The following is an 18,273-nucleotide window of genomic DNA, read 5'->3' on the forward strand; positions in this document are numbered from 1 at the left end:
GGGTCAGGCTTGTAGAAAATGGTGTCCCCACCCACTCCCCAAGCACAGAGGATGCGGAGAGCCAAGCTTGAGTCTCGCCAGCCTGGAATTGAACTCACATGTGTAGCCTCACCATCTGGGGGCAGGCACTGGGTCTCCATTTCTGCCCTTCCCATCATCTGAGGACAGTGGACACACAGAGGTGACCCCTAACCTGCTCCGTCTGTAACATCACCTCAAAACTCGATGTGGGACTGGTCATCACAAAGCAAGGGGCACTTCAGCCAACAAATGTCTCAGCATGCTGGGAAGCCTCTGGCCCAGGAACGCCAGGGGTCATGGCTGTGTCTCTAACTCACTTGGCCAACTCACCACGCCTCTCTGAACCACATCCCCTTATCTTTAAAATAAAGGGGCTCTGAGCCCTAGGTGTTTTCTAACATAAGCCTTTCTTCGCTGGCTCTCCAGCTTCATGGGGTGTTTTACAGTCATGGGAGACTCCTAACATACTAATTCTTGCGAAAGTGCCTCATGTGCTGGGTCAGTGCTGGCTAAATACATGTGGAATGAGGTTTTGAGGGAAGTAACTTGTGAGATGTATCAAACCAAACTGGACTGGAGTCTGCAAAAGAAGGAGAGGAGGGGTAGGGAAGGATACACATCTTGTCAAAATGGAGCTATCACCAGATTCGGAGGCATCACACCTAACATTAACATTTGTTTGTTTGTTTGTTTGTTTATTCAAATACATTTTCCTTGGTTTCCAGACCCCTGTGGGATCAGGCAAAATTATTTGGGTAAACACCGTGTCTCAAAAAAAAAAGCAATTCTCCTGCCTCAAAAGGAAGGGCTCCATTCTCTCCACTTCTTCACTTCTCATGAACACCCATCCTGTCTTCCCCTTTATCCACAAGGAAGAAAGGAAAAAGATGAGCTGAAATACTGAAAGATGTCTCTCTAGGTGATTAAGATCACTGGTCCAAAGACACACAAGAGACCACAGGAAACAGTCATGGCTGAGGAGGGTGACCTGAGAAGATGCTCCTGCTTGGATTCCTGGCTGAGTTCCTAAGTTCTTGAAGCTAACCAGACAGCCATTTCCACAGCTGTCCTTCAAAGTACATATGCACGTGCTCACAAGACACAAATAACCGAGTTTTAGTTCACAGTACTTTATCTTAGTCACTTTTCTAGTCTGTGATAAAACACCACCTACAGAAGGAAGAACTTCTTTGAGGCTTACAGTTCTAGTGGGATAGGAGTCCACGACCGTCACGGTGGGGAGCATGGCAGCAGGCAGGCAGGCAGGCAGGTATGGTGCCGGAGCAGTAGCTGAGAGTTCCCATCCTGATCCACAAACAGGAAGTAAAGCCAAGGGGCAGATCTACCCCAAGTGACACACCTTCACCAAGGCCACACCTACTAATCCCTCCCAAACAGTTCCATTAACTAGGGACCAATTATTCAAATACATGAACCTACTGGGGCTATTCTCATCCAAAGCCACCACATTAATGTCAAGTCAGTTTCTTATTCTAAACAGCCAGGCACCTGGGCTGCAGGCCACAGTTCCTGTGCCAGTGGGATTCATGGGTGCCTCACAAATCCATATAGCACCTCAAAGTAAGTACACTAAGTACTGATGAGTGAGTGAAGCCTACGCAGCTTCTGGCTGCTGTGTTTAGCATTGCTCCGCTCAGGTGAACTGCATTCAGATCACCTGAGCAGACTCTACATTCTGATGTACAGTCTTATATGGCTAGACAAAGAAGACATCCACAGATGATTATATGAGCAGCTTAGCTGAATTCAGTCCTTAGGTCACATGGCCACATAACTAGTGACAGCTTTCCCAGGTCCTAGGCTGTACCCAGAACATCCATGGTCCTGTCATCCTGTTTTCTTTTTCTAATCTTGCCAGACATCAATAATTGATCTTGGCAATCCATCCTGCTGTGCCTGGATCAAACAGCCCCATCTACCCACCATAGGACTCAAGGCAGACCCTACTAATCGATCAGCGCTGACATTTGAGAACAAACATATGCATGCCTGCCAGGTACTGTTACAGCATGCTGGTCCTGCTGGTCAGCTTTGATCCCCAAAGCCTGGTTTCTCCCTCAGTTCTGCCCTCTTGAACCTGGAGTGACTAGCAGAGAAACAGAGAAAGAACAAAACCAAGCCTGGCCCCAATCATTTGTCTCTGCTGTGGTATAGTTTCCTTGTGGTTGGCTGGTTGGTTTTGGTTAATTATCCCACCCCAGGTATTTACATATGGCAAACAGGTCCAGAGAGGTCTAGAGCCTTGCCTAAGGTTACCCAGAAAGGCTGTGGTAAAGCTAGAACTTGATACCACACTCCAACTTCTAATCCAGGGCTGTCGTCCCATTCCGTCCCACCCCGTGGAGTTTCTCCTGGTCAACTGGGAGCCCCTAGAAAAGCCACAGATAAGCTGGTAGCCCCATTTCACTCCCCCTAATCCCACGGCTCACCTCTTCCCTGCTAAGCAATAAACAGCAAGTGTCAGCCCAGGCTGGCTGGTGCCTAGGCTCTCCAAGCAGACAGGGCCAAGCCCAGAGCAGACCCGCCTCCTTCTCCTGCTGATCCTGGGCTTTAAGAAAGAGATTTTCACTAATGCGGCTGAGATTGGGAATCCAACATCGCTGAAAATTGCCCTTTTGCGAGGCGCTAATACACACAAGCCTGAAGAGGAGGTAGCCCACCGGAGGAGGCTGTGGGAGGTGTTTCTGCACAGCTCAGGAGACCTCTGTTGTCTCGGGCTTCCTGTCTTTATTAAGCTTTGCAGACAAGCTCACAGTGCGGCCCGGCTGCAAATGAAACCCAAGCTATCTCATTTTCTCCCCTCAGCCAGGTCAGACACTCCTTCTCACATCCTCCCCTCCCCCACCCTCCATGGAAGAGATCAAACAAGGAAAACAAACAGAAAAACAACCAGAAACCTCTCCAGCATCTGCAGTCTGCCTTTCAGAGGCTGGTCCTGAGCCTGGGGATTGAGTTAAAAAGGAGAGTCCTCTCCTCAGAGCTGCTGGATGTTCTTACCTACACTGGGAGCGCCCACCCAAAGCCTTCTACTGAGTTGTAGGACAGAGGGGCAGTTCCAGGTGTAAGAGAGTCCCAGCTCTGGCCACACCATATCACCAGGCCTCAAATATTGGAGGGCTGGAGGCTGCTCAAAGGAGTCCTTGTTGTTACGCTGGGCTCAGCTACTCTGTCTTCCTGGCCACCACACCTGTCTCTTCACTGTCCCTAAAGCAAGGGAATCACACCAGCTAGAGACAGCAGGGCTAAGCGTAGCCACTGCAAACCAGCAGGGAAGGTGTGGCTACAACCTGTTCCCACCATCAAGGGCCTTTATCTATGGTGCCACCGATGCTGGTTTGTCTTTTGTTAACTTAGCACAATCTAAGGAAGAGGAGCCTCCACTCAGGAAAGAGGGCCCCTCTTTACGGCCTGAGGACAAGTCTGTGGGGGCGTTTTCTTGATTAATGACTAACGTAGATGATGTGCAATGCCTCCCCTATACCTCCCTGGAGGTATAAGAAAGGTAGTTGCACCTAACCTGGTCGGTAAGCAGCCTTCCTCTAGGGTCTGTATTTCAGTTCCTGTGTTGCGTTCCTACCCCGACTTCCCTTGAGAAGGACTGTGATGTGGACATGTAAGCCAAACAAACCCTTTCTTCCTGTAGCTTGCTTTGGGTCACGGTGTTCACTGTTCACCACAGTGAGAGAAAGCACTATCTATCTGAGACATAACTCTTGGTATTGCCCTAAGGCGCAGGCTCAGAGAACACTCACAAACACACAGTACTTAGACCTGCATCACCAGTTCCTGGGCTTTGGAGGGGTCAGGCTGCTGCTGCTGACAGCCTGGTAACCAACAGGAGGGGAGATTCCAGGTGTGCATGATGGCCAGTCATGGAGAGAGACTGCTTTGTATGAACTGCCTCGAGGTAGTCAATGGTAACTTAATCAACGGGGACCAGGCAGCCCTGGGAAGAAAGGGTAGGGAGAAGCAACCTCTGCCAGGGAAAGGTGGGAAGCTCACCAGGTAAGCCTGCTTGGCCTAACAGTGTCGTCAGCCAGGACACCGGGGAGAGAGCCACAGCAACATGAGGATTTGTAAAGGCAGGGGTGGAGATCAGTGTAGGAGGGGCTGCCGTGTTAGCAATGCCCAGTCCCAGTTACCCACATGGTACAGAAGCCTTCTGGGTTCTTGGGTGGCACTGAAGATGGGGTCTGGGGACATCAACTGGGGTTAGCTTTGGTAGAGCCCCTGCCTAGCTGGAGACAAGGACCTAGAGCAGGCTGAAGTGCACGTGAGGGTGGGAAGGATGCTGTGCACAGGCAGCTGGTCGGTGGTCCCCACCCTCAGACTTAAGTCCTCAGTACACAGTGGATGAGAGAGCACCTACAGGAGGCAGCTACTGTTCATCTACAGACCCAGCAAGCATCCCCATACACATTAGACCTTTGTCCTAATACACAACAAAGACAAGCTTCAGGAAGGTGAGCTTACTCTGAGTTGCACTTTCAAAGACTTTGGGTTGCATGGCGGTGAGGCAGTCACAGCTGTGAGGGTGAGCACGGAAGAGCAGCTCATCCAATGCTGCTAGAGTGTGTAGTGGCTACAGGAGAGAATGCGGCAAGAACTAGAGATGGGTGCTGCTTCAAAACCCCACCCCTCACAACCCTCCTCCACTACCCAGTCCCCAGCCCTTAAAGGCTCCATAGTGTCCAAAAATAGTGCCACTTAGCAAACATTCCCAACAACGTGTGGGAAAGAGTGCAGACCAAGCTGTTTACCTTAATGTGGAACATGCCCGAGTTTGTAGGGGTTCAGACAAACCTCACACCTCTTTTCCCTTACTTGGCCATCTACCAAGCACAAACTTATGCACCTTAGCTCTCCATTCTGCAAAAACATGTATAAAACCTATCATAACATGATTGCTGGGCACCACAGGACATTGTGTGTGGGCCCAGTTTGTCCTCAGCAAGACTATTGTTTCTGTGCAGGCACGTGGGGAAGGGCCAGAGCACTTGATTTGGTCTTGCTGTCCCCACCCTTAAGCTGAGGCTTCAATGGACTATATAACTCACCCACAGTCACACAACTGACCAGGGCTAGAGTTTGATCCCAATCTGTGGGACTGCAAAGCTGATATCAGCCTCAGTTGCTCACAGCCCCATCGGAACACAGGGGAACTTTCCAGCAGCTTTTAGAACACTTCCTCCTAGAAGTTCTTCATGGGAATCCATATGCTGCTCACCCAAAGATATGTGTGAACACACACATACAACTTTGTCTGGTGATATTGTAACTGCTAATACTGTTTTCCAGAGAGAAGTTCTCACCACCAAGGCCTTCATTCACACAAACACACACACACACACACACACACACACACACACACACACACACACACACACCTCCAACAGGTTTGAATAGATCTTTACAAGTAGTTGGGCTACTTGAAAACAAAAATACTCATTATTTAAATTCAATTGCATAGCAACCACTCTCCTAAAAGATTATTTTTATTTGAGCTTATTATGTGGCGATCATCAGTCGCTTGTACTCTTCAAACCATCTTAAAAAGTCATGATTATCAAACAAAATGGAGGAATACATACATACATACACACACACACACACACACACACACACACACACACACACGTATTCTGGCTATTGAAAAGAAACGTATCCCTCTCGGTTTATTTAAACAACACCCTGCTTCCACCAACCATGGTGTCCTTCCTGAGTGCGTTCCTCCAAGAAATGCTCAGCTCAGTCTGTTCTCCCTCATTTCGATATTCTAAGACGAACCTAGGGGCTCTGGTGTTGGAAGAAATCCCAAGACTCACCAGAACTCATTTCTCCTATGAGGATGAGACATCAGGCGCTCACAGTAGGACTGGAAGATGGTCTAGCCAGTCCTGTGCCTGCTATGCCAGCCTGAGGACCTGAGTTCAGATCTCTAGTACCCACAAAGAAGCTGGATGTGGGCTGCATACCTTTACCCTGGACAGAGGGAAGATTGTAGGATCCCTGGGCCTCAATGGTTCCATAGTCTAGTCAAATCTATGAGCGCCTGATTCAGTCTCTTTTGAAACCCTGTCTCAAAAAATAAAATGGAGATCAACAGAGGAAGACACCCAACATTGATCTCTGATCTGAATGCACATATATGTACGCATACACCTGTATGTGCACGTACACACACACACACACACACACACACACACACACACACACACGCCCACAGAGTATACAAGAGTTTGCCTGAGCCAAATAAAGTCAAATAGAAGGAGAACTCAAGGCTTGGAGGCAGTGCACTCAATAACAAAAGGTAACCAACAGCCATTTGCAGGCTCAGTATGAGCTACAGTCTAGTCTAACTCTTCATTCACTTTGTGATGATGATATATTCTCAAGTCTGCTAGGGACCCAGGCTCAGAGCCTGGCCCCCTTTATGTTACAAGTCTTTAGACACAAAGGAGGGGAGGCCCCCAGCCCCCAATCCCTCTGGAAGCTCAGCCTATGCTGCAGATCTGGTGCATCAACAACACCAAGCAACCTTCACTGGCCAGGCCCTGCTCTCTCACAGCATACGTAGGCAGGGCCTCAGAGCCTACTGCTTGCCCTGGCTCAGCAGCTGGCTTTCTCAGCAAGACACCTCCGGGAAAAAAATCATCAAACAACAACAAAAAGCCCTTTGAAGACCAACAGCACAGTCTGGAGGAGTCTGGAAGAGAGTGAAAAAGAACCCTCCACCTTCACCTGTTGAATCCAGTTCACAAGGCAGAGGGCGTGGGCTTGGAGCAGATCCTGCCAAGCCCAGGCCCCTGGACCCCAGGAGATAGAAAAGCAAATATAATATTTGTGGGGACCAAGTCAATATGGTCAGTGAACAGGCAGAGCTTGGAGAAAGGCAGAAAACCACGAGAGGCAGAAAGTCCAAGAGTTGGTTACCTGGTGAGGTGTACGTGATGCCTCGGTCCCTTGGCAGGGAAAGAATGAGCAGGTGGCCAGTCATGCAGCTAACTGAATCCATCACAAATCCATGCCTCTCCTCAGACAGGTGAGCTGTGCTTCCAATCCACCCCTGCTCCCAACCCTGTGTGTGCCTGTGTGCCAGCAAGGGCTCCTGGGGCTTTGCTGAAAGGGGCTGTTCTCTCTGGTCATCCCTCCCTTGGGTATTCAGCAGTACCTCTTGGCCAGCAGGCAGGCTGGAAGTATCCCGGAGCTGGAGTCTCTGAGAGCATCCTTGTATGAATGACACTAACACTGGTGACTAACAAGCGAGCTTTCCCTGACTGGTGGAATAGCTGAAGTGTTTTATGCAGTTGCTTACAGAATCCTCAAAGGACTGGGTGCAGCAACCCATGGAGGGCAACTCACTTCTTTCTCGTACATAAAGGATTGGCCCTCAAATCCTTGATTGGGGATATGTTGTTGGAAAAACCCAACTAAAGCAAAGCAGACTGATACAGGGTAAGTGAGTGAATGCCAAGTGTGGAATAGTGTGTAGGAAGCCACTACAACTGAAGAGATTTGGTAAAGGCCAATTATCTGTCATGGCTGCCAGCCTGGCTGCGGACTTGAACACAAGCAGGTGGCTGTGCTTAGACATGCCTGTCCCTATCCCCTGGGACAAGTTGCCTCCTCTGATTCTTGCGTCAGGGCGAGGACCTGGGTGTTTGAGCCCTTTAGCTTCCCTGGGTTGGAGCCAGGGATGGCCTTTCTTCTGCTGCTTACGTTCAGCCCTCAGTCATTCCATGTGGGGACCACAGGGGCATTCTGTGAGCCAGCGCCTCACTCTGCTCATTCCTATGGGTGCCTGCTAAACCTGCTTGAAGCCACAGCCACGAGCAGAGCCCGCTCCACTGGCAGGGTCCCTGAGTGTCAGGAAGCAGGTGGCCTAGCCTGCTTCCCAGGAGGCTGTGCACACCCGGCCAGGCTGAAAGCAATCTGTCTCAGCAGTAGAGATAGCCATGTTGGGGTGGGGTGGGTGGCAGGAAGCCATTCCTAGGAGTATCTCTGGGCTCAGGTTCCATGAAAGGGCTAGTTCACTCCAAATCTATCTCCCACTCTCAACCAACCGAAGCTCTGTTAGTTCATCGAGAAAGAGGGTGGGGGGAGAGAGCTCAGTTCTGAGCTAATAGGGGGCTCAGGGTGGGCAGGAATTGGAACCTTTCACCAATAGCCAGAATCTGTTCCTGTGTTGGACGGTATCTAGCTGTTCTGCTGGGGCTGCCCCTTCTGTTTTTAATAAGGCACATGGCCTCACATTCTAGCTCACACTGTGTATCTCAAACTAGACTGTGTCCTTCCACACCCCTACCCTTCTCTCCAGACTTCAAGATGAGTCCAGCACCCTTGGCCCTCCGACTCCTCACTCCCACAGAGATGAACACAGAAGAGTCACCTTATGAGAGAATGGGAGGAGAGAGGGCCAGAAGTGATTACTGGAAGAACTTGGAGACAATTCTGGAAAGTTCTCAAAGCAATAAGTTTCAGCAAGCCAAAGGAGGCCACAGAGTACTGGGTGGAAAGTCAAGAAATGGCTGAGTGTGTTTGCTATGCACCACTTGTCAGCCCCTTTGGTCCCACCTGCAGTGTGTCACAAGACCAACATGATCACCTAAAATAATGTCCCCATGTAAAGACTGTGTCCTATCGGGGTGAGTTAGGGATAAGCCTAATGTTTGAAGGGCTGATGACCCAGTCATCCCAAAGGAGCCTTGAATGTTCCTCTCAGTACTCTGCTGCAAATGCCAACACCAGGCTGGAGTTTCTTGAGGTCCCAGCTGCCCTTGTGGCTGGTTAGGACCAGGTAACAGATCCAGCCAATGTCCCAGAGCTGAGTGGTATGTAACAGCTCCTGCTGATGCATAGAGTGCCTGCTGGCATCCTCACCATTCTCTCCTCCTGTAGTGACTTCAGTGCCATCTACATGGTTCAGAAGAGCAGACATAGACATAACCAGGGTTACTATCCAAAGCACCACAAAAAAGCAGAGTTGGAAGCCAGGCTGAGCAGATGAGCACGCAGGGAATCTAAAGTGCTCAGGCGTGGAGGTTCGCCGTCACTAGGCCTAACAGGACACAGAGGCTATCATTCTGATTTTCACAGATAAAGAATCGGAGACCACACCACACATCACACTAATTGCAGATCCAGGACAGCAACACACCTCTTCTTGTTATAGCCTGTGTGTTTTCCTTAGATTGTTCCCCTCCCATGAGCAACTAACTATGTCTCCAAACTTCTTAACCCACCTGTCCCCAGAGATGGCTGAGTGATAGATGCAAGATAAAAGAGGGAGTCTCAGAAGGTGGCTGAGCAAGAGTGGTCAGAAGTGTGCGTGCGTGTGTTTGTGTGCATGTGTGTGTGCATGTGTATGTGTGCATGTGTATATGTGTGTGCGCGTGTGTGTGTGCATGTGCATGTGTGCATGTGTGCATGTGTGTGTGCATGTGCATGTGTGCATGTGTGCATGTGTGTGTGCATGTGTGTGTGCATGTGTATGTTTGTGTGCATGTATGTGTGCATGTGTGTGTGCATGGGTGTTTGGGTGCATGTGTGTGTTTGTGTGTATGTGTGTGTGTGTCTCTGTGTGTGTGTTTTTGCATGTCGGGGGGTTGGCCCAATTTCAAAGAGCCTTACTGGGGTTCTGGGGTTCACGGGAAGCATGACACAGTCACTGAGCACACAGGATGAAGAGCCAAGATGAGCTAACCTCAAACCCAAGCCCCACTGCTGACCCCACTATCTCAGAGCCTTATTCTTCTACCTATAAAATGGGAACAATAACTAAAGCCCCCGAGACAGGAGATGAGGACAGCCTGTAGTCCAGCCCTGACACATGGAACAGCTTCATGTGTCTATACCATGCAGATATCACAGTCAAGATGGACTTGAACATCAGTCTTCCTGGGGAAGAGGCAGGTGCAGTCTGAACTGTCCCCTCCTAAGCAGTTTGCAGAAGCTGCCCCAGCCCAGACAGTGGACATAGTCCCACTTCACAGACTTCAGACCTGGCCCAGCCCACATCAGAAGAGGGAATCTGGATCAGCAGAGGGAAGTGCAACCCACAGATCCCAAGAGCATTTATCTGAAAGTCCAAAGTGCTTCAGAAGAGCCCATGGCTGGGGTGATTTTTGGAAGCTGTTTACCAGGCCAGCTTCTTATCAGCATAGGTGGGCTTGGTACCTAGTTAGGGTAGGAGGAAGAGTGGAGAAAAGGAAGGACTGGCGGGTAATGGCAGAGGGACTAGACACAACACTGGCTATCCTGCATCAGGGACCAGGCTGCCCACTGAGGCAGGAAAGGAAGGAAACAATTAGAAGACCAACTTATTGACAACCTTCTACCCCTAAACACCAACAGTGGGAAGATGACCGTGCACTGTGTCATATACTGCGTCAAGTATTTTACTTGGATCATCTCACTGTGGGGCCACTGCAGGCTCAAGGGAGAGACTGCTAATTCCATTATGTAGAACATCAGAAGGTGGGGGACCTAAGGTCATGTAATTGACAAGTAGGTGGACAGAACTTAAACCCAAGTACTCTAATCACCATGCAGTGATTTTTCTAAACAGAGAGCCTGAGGCTCAGAAAGGGCAGTGACTTAGCTGAGGTTACACAGCCTCATCTATGGCAGATCGAGCCTTCTAATTCCTGGCTCCCTAGTTTTCTACTCCATCATGTCTAATCACAGCACTTGTGTTTCTGTGTATGTCCAGCCCAGAAGTCTAGGGCCCTACTAAAAGTCTGTGTCAGCTGCAGACCCGGGGTTCACCATCTCATTCCGTCTTTCTCTGTTAAAAACAAGACAAACGAATGAACAAAAAACCCTTGTGATCTGCCTCACTCCATCCCATGGAGCACCAGCACTAGTCCGAGGCCAGCTCTGGTAGCAGGAGGAACCCAAGCCGGCATGTTTGCCTGAGAGCATCGGGTTGCAGGGATGCTGATCAGTTGCTCTCATCTGTTCCCTAGGACCAAGTGCTGGGTTCTGCACTCTCTCTACGGGGTCCCAGCTAAGTTCAGACAAGTGTCCCTGATTCCCCTTTTCGGTGGCTGATGAAATGGGCCAGTAGAGCACCTCTCTCAACAGGGAGGGGTTGCTAAAATGTGTGATCCGGCCACAGGCCCTGGCTCTTCCCATGGAATGGTGGCTAGACAGGCATCCCAACAAAGATGCCTGCTTTCGCACTCTTAGATGGGGCACGACATTTCCTTCTCTCTACCCCAACCTGCTGGATTGATCCACACGAACTGAATGTCTACCACTGGGGGTGAATCCACTGGGTACTACTATCAGAGGCTAAGCAAGAAGAGGTCAGGCACCCTGGAGAAGAACCAGCATCCAGTTCATCCAGACTAGAGGCAGCATCAGGCTGGCTGTCCAGAACCCCAAAAGGCTTCCCTGGATTTAAGCCACAAGGCCCACCCACCCCCAGAGCTGTTTACAGAGAGGGAAGCAGGGCCACTGGGGAAGGGGCTCATCCAAGGCCTCAATGATAAGCTAACTGACTGGATTTCAAAACTGCCCTTTCTCCTCTACCAGACCTTCCCATAAATCCCTCTAATACCCTGACTCCAAACCCAGCCAGCCCCAAGCCCAAAGCACTGGCATGTCATTTAGGTGGTAGGGAACTATTTCCAGGCTGGTATGGAAGTTACTAAAAGATTGGGGGAGGGGTCCTTTCTGGATTCATACCAGTCTGTCCTACATGCAAGTCCAGAGGTCTGCTTCCTCAAAAGTCCCTGGAGATTCAATGATTGACTGGCATTTCGGACTTGGGGACAGAGGAGACAAAGAAGTGCACCCCAGCTTGGATTATAGATAAGTCAGAGACTGGGGAATCTACCTGGAGTTCAAGAGACAGGACCAGAGACAGGAGCCACTTTGGAAGGTGGAGAGCCTCTGTATTCTCTTCGGTGTGGGGGTTGGGATGGGGACAGCACCCAGAATCTGCAGGCCTTAGGGTTGGGGACATGCTAATACCCAAGTTCCAGAGGTGGGTGGGGCTGTCCAACTAGGCTTCACACACACACACACACACACACACACACACACACACACACACACAGTTATTAAAACCAAAATAAACAACACACTTTTGTCTTCTAGCATGTCTTAAAGACAAACCCAGAGACAAGGGCTCCCCACCCTTCCCTTTGCCATTCCAGACAGATGTCAGGCTGAAAGGATGATCTGTCTGATGGAAACTTTGTCCTGGACCGGGACACTAGCTGCATCCAATCACACGTGGCTTCTTCCCAGGCTGAAGGCAGGACCTCATCTGTGTCTTGGGGACCCATTCCTGACACCTTAGTGTGTATGTGGTGGTATGTGTGGGTAGTTTGGATGGTGAGCAGGAATCCCTAACAAAAACACATGAAAACTTCCAGTCGGTGTGAAGCCACGGTCTCTAGTGAGCTCATCTGTACTCTCTTGGGAGAGCAGAGAGGAGTTTAGAGAGAAGAGGAAGCACCAGTCCCTCCAGAGGAAGGGCCCTCCATAGGAATAGCCCTTCGAGCAACAAAGATGACACTTTGCACAGACTACGGCAGTCAGCATGTCTCTTTTCACCAGCACAATACAGGAGTCTGAGAGTCCAGACAGGAAGGAAGATGAGTTTTCACCAGCATGTGGGACGTGATCAGATAGATGCATGTGGACTTCAGGCGCAGGGCATGGTGTGCTCTCCGTGATGACTGGGGAATGTAACCCTTTTGATGAAACTATAGAAATTCCTATGCCCCCGGTGTACCTATGCTCCGAAGGAGGAGAAATCCTGCCCACCACGCCCAGAGATCTGGCTGGGACCAGGACAAAAGATGCCACTTTTACAGAAAGGGCTGAGTTCCAGTAACTTCATGTAAATCCCAACTAATGTTCTATCCCATTGTCTGCATGCTGGCTTGCTGTTCACATAAAGTTTCTTTTGTTTTTCTGGGTGTAAATTGTTCACTCATCCTTGCCAGCAGCACATCTCATGACACTGATCCGTCTGATCATTGCACACCAGTCTCTTAGTGGGGCCCTCCGCCCGATTCTCTGGGGGCAAGGTGGGGAGCTCCTCCAGACAAACCCCATGCTCCTTGCTCTGGTCCGTCTGCGGTTCCATGAGCTCAGAAACTCCGCCTGTGAAGCTCCTAGGCTGGTATGGGAAGCCTATCTGGCCGGGGAAGGGCTCCCCCTGGCGAGGCAACTCCCCCAGCGCAAGCAGGACCTGGAGCCCGCGCGCGCCCACCTCGGCCAGCCACGCTGGGAACCCGCGGCCACCACACCCCACATCCGGCCGCAAGGAGCTCCGGACTCGCCCGGGAGCCCCCTGGGTCCCCACATCCACGGAGCTGAACACCTTCCCGCGCAGGGAATGATAACACGGGTGCTCGAGCAAATCTAGGAGCGTTCTCCTGGCCCGCTACCAGGGTCCCACGAAGACGACCAGCGCTCGGTGCCCAAGCCCGATCGGCGATCCGCCGCGCCCAAGCTAGATTCCGAGTCCCGGGTCGTGACCTGCCCTTGCAGAGGGTCACCTGGGCGCACCCCTTCACTCTCGGTACAGCTCCAGACAACACACCAGACCTGGGAGTCCCACCTGCCGCCTCACTGCCTGAGCCCGGGAGATTGCCGGGAGCAGAATGGCTGCACCTGACCCGGGAGAAGTCCGTGACCCGAGCATGCTATGGGTCACTAAGTGCAGCGCTGTCCCCGCCTCCAGGGGAGTCGCAGCAGAACTTGGTGGCCGCTTCCCCGAGCGTCCTGGGACCCGCATTGGTCCGGGATCTCCCCAGAAACGCTCGGTGCCCGAGACCAGTACGCACAGAGGGGCTCAGTGGTTGAATCCTACCTGGCAGAGACTCGGCCGCGGGGTAAAGTTTCCCCAGGCGCAGAGTGCGCTCGCAACTTGCGGGGCACTGGTAGTCCTGCGCCGAGGCGTTGGGCCAGGCGTCAAGGCGACGAGGAGCGGCGACGCCCGCTGGGGGCCAGGGCCCGGCGGCCTGGCGTGGCTGGGCTTCAGAATCGTACAGCGTTGCGTCCTCCTGCAGCCTGCAGCCCCTGAGACGCCGGCGGCAGCTGCAGCGGCTCACCCGCCACCGCCGCCGGCCACACCTCCCGCCACCCTCCGGCCCGCCCTCCCGCTCCCTCCGCCCCAGCCTCCGCCCCTCGGTCTCCTGTCGCCACTACTGCCGCCGTGGTGCAGGCGCGTCTGGGGCGTACACGGCCCTCAGGGTCTCTCACCCGGTCCTAGCGCGTGATTTCTGGGACTGTGCTCTCCTGATGTCCTCTGCACTCCTAGTCTCAGTGTCTGAATTTAGGAGATTGCTGGAGGAGGGCGAGGGTGGCACGCTGGACTGGGACATTTATTCCCAGGAAGCTTTCTCGTTGTCAACACACCCTGTGTGGGACGGTAGGGCTGGGATGTAGGATTCTCCATTGCGAAGTCGCCTCTCGGTTTCCCACTTACTGTCAGGGAAGTGCCGGATGTGAGCCTGTGCAGCAAGCACTATTTAGGCTCATTGTTGGTGACCACTTCTAGCCTGGTAAGTCTTCCCAACCCTATCAGCTGCAAACTATGGCCCTGCTAAGGCTCTCACCTCATCCTCTCCCCGACCCTGGCACTGGGCTTCACTAAGACAGCTAACCTATGCCATACAGGCCCACACAAAATTCACAAACAGGCACACAAGAGCCACAACCCAAGAGAAACTGCCATGCAATGACTCAAATTGCAACTCCTGTTCCCTCGTTGGCAGGAATTATCAGTGTCTCAGCTTTGATGAGTCTACTTTGAAAAGTCTTGTGACCATGCGCGCGCGTGGACACACACACACACACACACACACACACACACACACACCAAACTACACTCTACAGGAGACCTCTTGGCCCACTGATCTCATCCAGGACAGACACTCTTGGCTTCGATGTGGAAGTTGGTGAGGTCAGGATGTTAGACAGAGTTTTGAAGGTAGACAGAAAAACAGACTTGGTTTTTTCAAGCCCACAGACCAAGAAGTAAGATGTATAAGGTCTCAGGGCTGTTCCTTTGAAACACTTCAGACTCCAGAGAGAGGCCAAGGAGGGGATTTGCCAGAGTGGCATGCGCTTTCGAGAACAGAGGACTGGTGGCATAGGTATGGAAGTCAGTCAACATATAGACAGACACCTTTTGGGTTTTCCAAACAGAGTCAAGGGGAGGCCGAACCCTCTGGCTGAGAACCCCACAGGCTCTTCACTCAGGCTGATGCTGTAAAAGACATGGCCCCCCTGGGAGCAGAGAGAGGCATCACAGAAACTTGAGGAGAATCAAGCTGTGAGGGAGAGAGCCCAGGCTTGGCAGGCAGGAGAGCCCTTTAAAGATTTAGTTTTGGTAAAAGCAGGCACAGAGGAGTTTAAGAGAGGCAGCACAAGCTGAGGTCCAGCAAGATGGCTCACTGCTTACAGGTGCTTGCCACCAGCCCTGACACCTGAATTCTACCCTAGAACCAACGAAATAGATGAAGAAAGGATTGGGCTGGCTACATATCGCACAGCCAGCCAGGACAGTGGTTCTAGCTCCTTCTGCCTCCTTTAGAACTCGAGCCTGACTGGGCCCCAGGATGACGGCTGCCTGCTAAGTGCTTTCTTTAAATCAGCACTTATTTTACATTTTGTTTTACTTAAACAAGTTTGTTTTTAAACAGTGATATGTTCTACCATGGCCGTAAATGGAAAAGCAGTGTCGGATTGCTATAAATAGAAGGATATCATAAAACAAATACGGTGCGAATAAAATGGTGTCATTAAACTCCAACAATGGATCTTCAGTCATAATAAAAGAAAGTGTAACAAGATACCTCTGGCTGCTTTGACTAAGAAGGGCTGAGCATCCCCAGGCTTACTCCCCCCACTGGAGTTCAGTGAGAGCCTGAAAGGTTGTTAAAGACACATTAGCAACCAAGTCACACATCACAAAACCCCACATCAGGAAACATGATACGTGTATAGCAGAGGCAGAAAAGTGCCTTTTTCTCCCCCAAAATGGGGACCCCGGAAGTTTAGTTCCATGAGGCAGAAGACCACATTTTGTTGCTGTGAGAGCCAGTCTCCTATTCACAGAACAATCTTAGTCTTATTGTTTCTACATGTAAAGCTGAGCAAACAACCTGTAGAATCCCTTCAACTGTTCTGTCAGGACAGCAAGAAAGTTCCCGTCGGTGGTTATCATGAGCTTTCAGGCAGGCAATGGAATATTCCAAGGACATAGAGTGGGGAGGGGAGAGAGACAGCCCGGGGGTTAAATGGAAGAGCCAGCCAGCCCTGACCAAGGGGAGTCCAGGTTAGCATAGACCCAGGAGCAACCTATCTCAGAAGGTTCTAGATTCTTCATTTGCCCATTCCAAAGAAACCCTGTGGAAAATTCACTGTAGTCCAGCTATTTCAGTCAAGATGGGAATGCGGAAAAAGATTCAGACTGCACAGACGAGGAGCTCAGCGGTGACCTGGGCCTCCTGAACCCTAGGTCAAAACCTCCTAACTCCCTGCTTTGTGAGGTAGGGTGTTGATAGTTAATATTGTCAATTTGACAGGATCTAGACTCATCTAGAAGATGAATCTCTGTCATGTCTATGAGGGAATTTCTGAATTGGGTTAATTGAATTGAAGGATTGTGGGCAACACCATTGCATGGGTGCGGGTCCCAGACTGAGTAAGAAGAAAGGGGGCTAAGCACCACCATCTCTCTCTCTGAGCCTTGATGGCAGATGAATGTGACCAGGCCCTGCTTTCTCCACCATGTCTTCCTGGTGATGGACTGCCCCTTCAAACTGTGAGCCAACACAAACCCTTGCTTCTGTAAGCTGCTGCTCTCGGGCATTTTACCATGGCAACAGGAAAGCAATACAGGAAGTGTGGGAGAAATGGATCTTAAAAAAAAAAAAAAAGCGCAAAATATCCCATTGGCCTAAAAGTCTCAAGTCTGTCAGAGTCAGCTTGGGCTGGACAAGTCAGGTGCTGGGACTCAGCCACTGGACAAGGGACACATGGAGCAATGACATCCTGCACAAGGAGCCCTAAGCCAGAAGCTAGGAGCCTGCAGCCTGGAGCTCTGCTCTCACCGGGCCTCAGTGTTCCCAACTGGAACATGAGGCCCTAGATGTGAACATGGGTTCTGGCTGGGCCATCAGACCCTGCTCCAATACCCTGAGAAGTATGAACAAGGGCAGGAACACCATCTCCTCTCTCCAGCTCCACTAAGGTCTTTGTTGTGGGCTCCGTGCCATGGCAAACTACTTAAGATTTAAAAGAGCATGTGTCTTTACAAAGAACGGGTTTGGAAGCATGGGAAAGAATGGCAAGTGACTCCAGCTTTGTAATGTTAAGGCCGTAGACAGTGAGCTTCTTAAGGGGGAGTGCTGCCTGGGTCTCCAGCACCCCAATTGGAGGTTGTCCTCAGGCATTTGCATAGAGAATTCCAACCCTGCTGCCTGGAGTAGGCCACTTAAAAGCTCTGGTCTCACTCCTTCTTTCCTTGCTTCCCCCCCCCCCCCTCTGTGTGTGTGTGTGTGTGTGTGTGTGTGTGTGTGTGTGTGTGTGTGTGTGTGTAGGGGCAGCAGTACACATGCCCAACGCATACAACTTTCAGAGGACAACTTTGGGGAGTAGATTCTCTCCCACCTTCACATGGTCCCAGGAGTTGAATTTAAGTGCTGAGACTTCCCTCACTAACATCTTATTCTTGCAGGCCCAAGCCACCTGATCTTCCCAAAGACACTGGTGGTGGCCATTCTCCTGTCATTGAGGGTGGTGAGGCTTGGGGGGGGATCTCTGGCACATGTTCTATACTAGGTAAAGCGACCCCTGAAGGACACCTGCCAGCATAGGCTCTCCCCATCCCCACTCCCACCCCCAGGTGGTTGACCTCCCAATCTAATCTAGCTTTCCTGACTCACTTGAAAATTTTAATCACTGCCTCCTTGATTTTTTTTTCTGAATTGTCTCCTTTTATGTGTAATTTGCAATCATTTCCCAAAACATTGACAGTTCATTAAACGTACACTCAAGAGTGATTGCATTTGTTTATCTTCCAGAAGCCTCTCACAGAAATGAACTCCCAGGTCCCAAGGACATCCCCTGAGTTTGGAGGGATGCGTTTTTGCATCTTCACGTCCCGAAGCAGTTGTCAACCCTAGACTTTCTCACATTTTTCCAATGCACTGCTCCAGCCCACAGCCCAGCCAAGGCTTTGAGGTTTTAGCACGAAAC

The 18,273-nt window shown here is 51.0% G+C and overlaps 1 protein-coding gene across 3 annotated transcripts in view; it reads right to left on the reverse strand.

Annotated features, from left to right (window-relative positions):
* Tspan18 (tetraspanin 18) overlaps positions 1 to 14,112 on the reverse strand; it is a 139,723-nt gene extending 125,611 nt beyond the window's left edge. For 2 of the 3 annotated variants that reach the window (XM_087651909.1, XM_087651908.1), the window contains exon 1: positions 13,877 to 14,092. The gene's annotated coding sequence lies outside the window, so the exon portion shown is untranslated. 3 annotated transcript variants of the gene reach the window in all.
* Positions 14,113 to 18,273: the final 4,161 nt, after the last annotated feature.

This window comes from Rattus norvegicus, chromosome 3 (assembly GCF_021556685.1).
Source record: "Rattus norvegicus strain SHRSP/BbbUtx chromosome 3, alternate assembly SHRSP_T2T, whole genome shotgun sequence".
NCBI lineage: Eukaryota > Metazoa > Chordata > Mammalia > Rodentia > Muridae > Rattus > Rattus norvegicus.